The 8,881-nt window shown below is 37.4% G+C and overlaps 1 non-coding gene across 1 annotated transcript; it reads left to right on the top strand.

Moving 5' to 3' along the window:
* The first annotated feature begins 8,049 nt into the window (after window positions 1-8,049).
* On the top strand, window positions 8,050-8,155 carry LOC122280184. The gene has a single exon (XR_006229771.1). It is a non-coding gene; the product is annotated as a small nucleolar RNA R71 (small nucleolar RNA).
* Window positions 8,156-8,881: the final 726 nt, after the last annotated feature.

Below are 8,881 nucleotides of genomic sequence, written 5' to 3'. Positions count from 1 at the left end.
AAACTTGTTGCGACTAAACTTTGACTCAAATTAATGAATCAAGAATCTCGTGTAGTTTTACCTGCAAGTATACAGGTGTTGTAGTATCTTACAAGATCGAATCCACAGGGATTGACTTTTGTGATAAAGAAAATAAATTCAGACAATGAAACGAAATTACTAAAAGAAATGTGCAATCAAATGAAGATTGATAAAATGAATCAAACTAAAATGATAAAATGAATGGAAAAAGACTAATGTTTCGAGGATCCGTCTAATAATTTATGATATTGTTTCCGATCGATTTACTTCAATTAAACTAGAATAATGATTCCGTTTAATTGGTAGATTTAGCATTTAAGATCGAGAAAAACAGACGCTTATGATTGAGTGTGAACGATTGATGATTAAAACATTTATAAATCTATTTGAATACCACAGGGATTCCTCAAGCATTCACTATATTCGGAAATCACAATGAATCAAGACGAGTATATAGATAATCAAAATATCCAATAATAAAATCTTTCAATCGATCAAGCTCGGAGAATAAATTTTATGTGGATTCGGAAACAATATTTAAATCATTAAACTTCACCTCTAACCTTAGTATGAAAATTTAGCCAAACATATTTATTATAAATACTGTAGAAATCACATAAATATTCTTTATTAGAAAATTAAAACACAAGAAATACCAGGAAATAACTTAAAAGCAATAAAATAAAAAAAGAAATGAAACTCGAAAGACTTCTTCAAATTGGAACCAGTTCCGTCCTTTCCGTGAAAGCAAGAAGCTTAAATTTCTCTGCTTCCTTGTTCTCATCAAACTGAACTGCAGCAGAAGAAAATAAATCCTCCAAGAACGAAGACAACGCCCCACGTCCCTCTCAACTCTAGCCGACCTCCAGTAAATTCAAGCCAACTCAAGCACGTCTCCCTCTCTCACTGACTTCCTTCCTTTCTTTTCACAACTCTTAAACCAACGGCACTTTCCTTCTCTACTCAAACCGACACCTGATCTCTCAACTCCAACCTCTGACCGACTTACTACAATCCAACTCATGAACCGATTGTTTCTTCAATCTCTCACAACACAACTTTTCAGTTCCATGCACCGACTACACACATCTCTTCTCACCCTCACTATAATCATGCACTGACCGGCTACTTCTCTTACATCCAAATAAATCCAATGAAATCAGATATACTTCCAGCTTCTAATCCCACCAACACTTCTCCACTTCAGAAAATAAATCTTATCCCAACCGACTTCACCTCTCCATTTCACCCAATTTCCTTCCACGTAACCTGCTCTATCTAATCTTGCACTCACCGACTGGTCACTTTCAAAAACAGCACTGACCCCTGCTAATTTTCTGCACACCACACCCTCTCTCCAATTCTCTCAACTCCCCACCTATCCCTTTCACTCTACACCTTCTTCTCTCTCATTCTCCCCCCCTCACCTACGTCCAGCAACATATATATATAAATATAAAGCTGCTTCTAGTCGTCCAAAGTCCAAACCCCCTCCTCCAATCACCACTGATTTTCCACTCTTCACTCCCCTTTAATCACGACACCTCTCTTTCTTTACACACCAACCTCTACATTACTCTGCTGCCCGAATGTAAAACCAAAAGAAAACCCTGAAAATCTGCTGCTAGCCGAATCAAAAAGAAAGAAGAAAAACTCAAACTCTCCAGCTCTTGCTGCCAAACCGAAAGCAAGCAGAAAAAATGAAAGATAAAAGTCAAGAAAAACAGCTGCTTGCCCCCTTGCTTTTCTTCCAAATCGAAAACTCCCAGTTGAAAAGTAAAGGCAGCCCATGTGATTTCTTGTTGTCCAGCTTTTCTGCATTGGTGTGCTGTCCATGTGAGTTTGGTCTGTATGTTTGCATTTTTCTGCATGTCTGCATGTGTTGGTCTGCTGCATGGTTGAATTTTCTGCATGTGTGATGTTGTGGTCCGAATGATCTTCTGCTGAATGTTTGAATGTGTGAGCTGGTCCACGTTTTCTGCATATTGATTGCTGTCTGTTTTTTTCTGTTCTGCATGTGCATGTGCTGGTTTGTAGGTCCACGTTTTCTGCATCTATTTTTCTGCATCTTGGTCTGAATAGTCTGCTGTTGGCATGTCATTTTTTTCCAGCGTGATTGTCTGATGCTTTGAAGGATTTTTCTGCTGCTGTACATGTGCTGCTGCAAGTGTGAGTTGTTGTCCATGTGATGTGCTGCAGATTCTTCTCCTGCTTTCTGTTCTACATGTGTTCTGCATGTGTGCACATCCGAATGATTCTTCTTGTTCTACATGTGCATGTGTTTTGCATGAGTGCTGTTGTGGGTCCAGCTGTGTGCATGTGATGTCCGAGTGAGTTTGTTTGCTTTTAGCATGTGTGAGTTTGTGTTGCATGCATGTGAGGTGCTTGTCTTGTTTCATGTGAATCAATTGCATTATAAATCTTTTTAAGCACCAAAATACTAGAATGTATCAATTGACTCAAGTAATGTGATCTATTGCATAATTAAGTACTTAAATCATTTTTTATTAAACAATTTGTTCACTTAAGTAACTTAATCATGCAATTTGAGTGCTTCATCACTACGCACTGACTCCGTGGCCCTTTGCTGTTGAGGGCTAGAGGATGCTTGGCTATGAACACGCGGGGCATGGAACTGGGCATCGCTCGTTAGGTGTCACATGCGTAGTGGTACTCTGCGGTGTGGCACTGGAGCCAGGGTGTGCGGATGACCCCTAGGGGAGGTCATGGTGCATATGGATAAAATGGTTTTTGGTTTGAGTTGGATAAAGGCCAAATGTGACTTTTGGCGTGTTTTTCGAAAAGGATGTGTTTTTGGGCCAAATGGGTTTTTGGCGTGTGTGGAAAAATTATGTTTTATGGGCTTTGTGCATTGGGCATGTTTCATGCATATTGTTTGAGTTCTATGTGTTTTATCTGGTAGTCTTTGGGTTTTACTTACCTGCGGTACCATTTTTGGTTCCGTAGCTTTTGGTGCAGGTTTTGAGGATGAGGAGGAGGAGGCTGAGCCCGAGGATGCGGCTCCGCCGGGTTGCTGATGTTGTGCTTTGTTTCTGGTTTAAAGCTATGTTAGTGTTTTGTAATATTTTATGTATGTTTTGAACAGCTTGTATTACGTTAAGAAAAATTCTGATACTTAGTTGTATGACTTTCGTTATCCGCTGCGTGTATCTTCGTGCACATATGTTGCCTTTGCACACACTTGCCACCCGTCGTTAGGGTGGTGACCCGGGTTGTCACCATCCGGACGTCTCGATTTCCCCGTGTTCGTGCGTGGGGATTTGGGGGCGTCACAAACATCATAACAATATTATTCTTCCTGCTCAACCCACAGCAAACACACACACATACTCAAAGAAGCGAAGCCAGTTCTTGAAAAACCCAAAATCAAAACCTTAATAAAAAGAAGTTTGTAAATAAATTCTGGATTGAGGAAACCACACCAGCAACTAGTTTGTAACTAAAAAGAAGTTAGTCTCAAAAGGAGCTGGCATGATAAACCTGTCAACACCAACTAGTGTAGGAAAGAGTGTAGAACAAATAGGACAATAAGTTAGCTAGAAAATGGAGAGCAAATAATTAGAGTCTGAACCCAACAGAAATTATTGGTATAGGGTGAAACAAGACAAAGTCTGAATTTGAAGTCAAATCCTCAAAGAATGTAAAACAAATGCTAGCCCAAAAATGACTCTGCAATATGATGTTATTTTTCCATTAAAAAATATCTCTCCCCTCAATCCATGCCTATAAGAATTGCTTGCATGACTTCCAAACCACGTGAAGTAGATCATATCCAATCTGGCAAAGCCTTAAGACTTTTTCTGATAGATTTTCTGCTTAGATCCACACATATGTTGACTGACTGTGATATAGTACTGACCAAAGATTTTCTGCTTAGATTACATATTGAACGAACTGGGTTTCATAATAACAACTCAAAGTCATGCATCTAATTCAGTACATTAAAACCAAACAAATGAACTGGGTTTCGTAAGGAGTTGCCAATAGATTGCTTGGACATCCATGCCATTTCAATAATGATGATAAGGGATGTGAAATTATACATTGAGACAAATAGTACTTATTCTCAAGTATATGTTATTATCCATCCTGCATGCATAAGAAGCGCTCTAGTATTTCTCAGAATTATATATATGGCTTCTCACTCTCAAGACGTAGTACTATTGTAACCTATCGAAAACTACAAATCGTCTTAAATTGCCACAGTGCACAGAATTAATGTAATCTAAGCCCATATTTCTAGCAGTTGCCATATTTGCTCCACCATAATTAAAACCAAACAAACACACACAGATTTGCACAAAAGCTCCATCCAAACAAACAACATAGTTATGTAAAACCAAGGGCTGGGGAAAAGCTGTCATGAAAACTCCTAATAGAAAAGCCTTGAGTATTTACCTGTGCAAGAGAGAGAGAGCGAGAGCCTTGAGAGTGTGAGAGTTAGAGAGAGCAAGAGCCTTGAGAGTGTGAAATGGAGGTAGAGCCCAGTGGCTATGGAGTCAGCTGAAGAAGAAACGTACTGGCTCTACTGGGTAAAGTCACTAGATCAGGTATTGGGTAATTACCTGACCCAACTTGATCCGAATAGAAAACGGTTCGGAAGCTGATCATTTCTACCCATTTAAAAACGGTTCGGGTAATTTCGGGTTGGTATTATCGGGTATTCCGGTCGGGTCGGTTATTTCGGCTTAATTGTTCAGCCCTAATGGCCATCACATGCCCTAGAGTGACAAAAAGACATTACATTTTTAAATTCACTATTGGGAACACATCGTCTAATTATTTGATCCGGGCAATATTTAAACAAATATGGATCATCCCAAAAGAATTTTTTTACCTCTACAAAAAATTTCCTCTTATCTTGTTGAGTCCAAATGTGAGGAATTTCACTTATAGCAAGAAAATTAGCAATATTAGCATATCAAGGCAATTGAGATATACCAAAAAGTTGCTAGTCTGGAAATATGTCTCTAATAGGAACTGTCCCTATGGAATCTGAAAGAACAAGTCTAGACAGATGATCAGCAACAACATTCTCAACTCCTTTTTAATCTTTAATTATTAAATCAAGTTCTTGCAGCAAAAGGATCTACCTAAGCAACCTAGGCTTTGTATCTTTTTTCTCTAAAAGGTATTTCAATGCAGCATGATCAGTAAAAATGACAATTTAAAACCCAATCAAATAAGAGCGAAATTTGTCAAGTGCAAAAACTACTCCAAGTAGCTCTTTTTCAGTTGTTGAATAATTCATTTGAGCACTATTTAAAGTTTTACATGTATAATAAATAACACAAGGCTTTTTATCCTTACGTTGGCCCAACATAGCTTCAATCGCATAATCACTAGCGTCACACATAATCTCAAATGGTAAATCAGGTGATTGCATAATTGGGGCTGAAATCAACATACCTTTTAGGCTCTACCATGTCATTGAATATGCTCATCATGCATCTTTGAAATGTAGTAGAAGCATTGCAAAGTCTGAATGACATCCTTCGATATAGAAAGGTACCAAATGGACATGTAAAAGTGGTATTTTCTTGATCCTCAGGAGCAATCTCAATTTGGTTATATGTGGAATAACCATTTAGGAAGCAATAAAATTTATGGCCCACGACACGTTTAATAATTTGATCCATGAATGGTAGGGGAAAATGATCCTTCTTGGTGACAGAATTTAGTTTTCTGTAGTCAATGCACATACACCAACCAGTAGTAATTCCAGCTGGGATCAATTCATTATTAGCCTTCTTAATTATAGTCACCCCAAATTTCTTAGGTATCACTTGCGTAGGACTAACCAAATTGCAATTAGAAATAGGGTAAATGATCCATACATCTAGAAGTTTTAACACCTCCGCTCTGACGACCTCTTTCATGTTGGGATTCAGTCTACATTGCATTTCTCTAGAGGGTTTAGCATTGTCCTCTAGATATATCCTGTGGGTACAAATCAAAGGACTGATACCTTTGATATCAGCTATGGTCCATCCTATTACCTCTTTGTGTTCAATGAGAACACCCATTAATTTTCTGTCATGAATTTCATCCAGCTTTGATGAGATGACCATTGGTAATGTCTCTGCTTGGCCTAAAAATGCATATTTGAGATTAGCAGGTAGATGTTTCAAGTCAAGTTTTGGTGTTTGCACACTTGAGGGGAGGGACACGATATCATGAGGTGGCAATTCCTCAAAACGTGTCCTCCATTTATTAGTGTCCATTATAGGAGTAGATTCTAGCAAAAAATTCATAGATGCAAGCATAGAATCATCATCAAAATTTTTACCATGAACCAAACAAGCGTCAAGAGGTTCAGAATGAATTGACAAATCAAATTTATTTTGAACAAGAGTTTGGATCAAATTTACTTCATGCACATCATCGTCATCACCAGGTTACTTACAAATATTGAAAATATTCAACTCCAAAGTCATGTTGCCAAATGAAATTATCATCGCACCACTCCTTCAATTTATTAAAGTATTTGAGGTCACAAGGAATGGCCTACCTAAAATTATAGGAATTTGAGTGCAAACATCAAAGATAGGTTTTGTGTCCAAAAAAATAAATTCCACTGGAAAGTAAAATTTACCTACTTGCACTAACACATCCTCAACTATCCCTTTCAGTATTTTAATTGAACGATCAGCAAGTTGGAGTGTTACCTTGGTGGGTTTAAGTTCACCTAGACCCAATTGCTAATATACTGAGTAGGGTAGGAGGTTAACACTAGCTCCAAGGTCAAGTAAGGCTTTTTCAGTTTTAAAATTTCCAATCACATAAGAAATTGTTGGACAGCCCAAGTCTTTATACTTTGGAGGAGAATTGTTCTGAAGGATGGCGCTTACCTGTTTTGTGAGGAAAGTCTTCTTTTGTACTTTCATCGTATGCTTCACTATACACAGATCTTTCAAAAATTTAGCATACGATGGAATATGTTTAATTGCATCCAACAAAGGAATGTTAATTTTCACCTGTTTGAAAATCTCAAGAATATTAGTATTTTGAACCAATTTGTGAGAATGTTGCAACCTTTGGGGAAATGGGGCAGGTATTGGGGCTTTCACAAGCATATCTAGCTCGACCTTGTCAACTTCACCATCACTCTTGAAATTTAAAGAATTGTTGGTCTCATCAACTTTCATTGAAATACTCTTATCAATTGTTTTTCCATTGTGTGAGTGGTGATGGACTTGGCATGTTCAAATTTTAAATCAGAAGAATTTGAATTTCTTACCTTAAATTTCCCTTTGGGATTCGACTGAGATTGAGCAGGAAACTTACCATTTTCTTGAGCATGCAATGCGAAGGTCAAGTCGTTAATAGAGCTTCTCATCTCATTAATGGGCCTGCATTGTCTGAGTGTTAATAATGGCTTGCCCCTAAATAAAACTTTGTAAGGCCTTCTCAAGGGTTTTCTTATGTGAAGGCACATAAGGAGTAGAAGAAGAAGGCCCTTGAGAATTTTTATTCGAATTAGACTCGTTCCTCCAACTAAAGTTAGGGTGATTTCTCCATGCAGGATTATATGTTTCCGAATAAGAGGAAGAAAATGGTCTCCTATAAGAATTCATGACATTTGCTTGTTTGTGCAACACCTCTTTAAAAGCTGGGATTGTTGGACAATCCTAAGTTAGGTGTTCACTAATCTCACATATGCCACAATTCGCTTCTTCTTTTTCAATGGCCTTAGCCGAATTTACCATCCTAAGTTCCATGGCCTCGACTTTTCTGGTCAAACTTGTTATCCTAGCATTCACATCATCATTTCCTTTAAGGACATACATACCCTCTTGAGATATGGCATTGAGCTTGGGCTTATTTGATTGATCAGAACTATCTATGTTGTCCCAAGATTGGGCATTTTCAGCCAATTGGTCAAAATAGCCCCAAGCATCATCAAGATCTTTATTCAAAAATTCACCATTACACATCATTTCTACAAATTGGTGCATTTGAGATGTTAAACCTTCATAGAAAAAACCAATGGTGCGCCAAGTGTCATAGCCATGATGTGGGCAAATTAGCAATAATTCTTTAAAACGCTCCTAACACTAAAAAAATGTTTCATTTTCTTTTTGAGAAAAATTCAAAATATTTTTCTGCGAAGAGTGCTGGTCCGGTGAGTAGGAAAAAACTTTTTCAGAAATTCTCTTTACATTTCTTGCCATGTGCAAATAGATCTTCGTCTCAAGGAATTTAGTCAATTTTTAGCTTTTTCTTTCAAAAAGAATGGGAACAACTTTAATCTAACAACATTATCATTGACAGTTTGGTTTTGTAAAATTGCACAAACCTCTTCAAATTCTTTTAGATGCAAATAAAGACTTTCTGAGTCTAAGCCATGAAACTTGGGAAGTAATTGAATTACTCCCGGTTTTAAATCAAAATTCCCCATATTCATAGGAAAAATCATGCAAGATGGAGTACTTGTCTTTGTTGGCTACAAATACTCACGCAAAGTTCTCATTGGTGGATTATTTTGAGCTTCCTATATCTCGAGTTCATCATGAACACTATAATTGTCAGTCATTCTATTAGAATGAGAATTTTTAGAATCACCAAACAACCTATTAACCAATTCTTTTAAAACAATTTTCTCTTTCCTCAATCTACCAGTTTGATCATGTTGCTACGAGATCATTCATCATAGAGGTCAAGCACATTCAAAAACTAAAAATGTATGGACAGGTCTCAAAATTAATTAATCATGCACCACCTAAAGTCTTCTATTCTAAAACTAAATGCAAAACAAGCAAGAAAGTAAAAAAAAAAATGGAACGAGATTACCAAATGATATGAATATGAATGCAATGTTACTTGATCCCTTTCCCGT

The sequence above is a fragment of the Carya illinoinensis genome, chromosome 10 (assembly GCF_018687715.1).
Source record: "Carya illinoinensis cultivar Pawnee chromosome 10, C.illinoinensisPawnee_v1, whole genome shotgun sequence".
NCBI lineage: Eukaryota > Viridiplantae > Streptophyta > Magnoliopsida > Fagales > Juglandaceae > Carya > Carya illinoinensis.
Note: the sequence above shows the minus strand (reverse complement) of the source record. Positions and strands in the feature narration are given on the sequence as shown.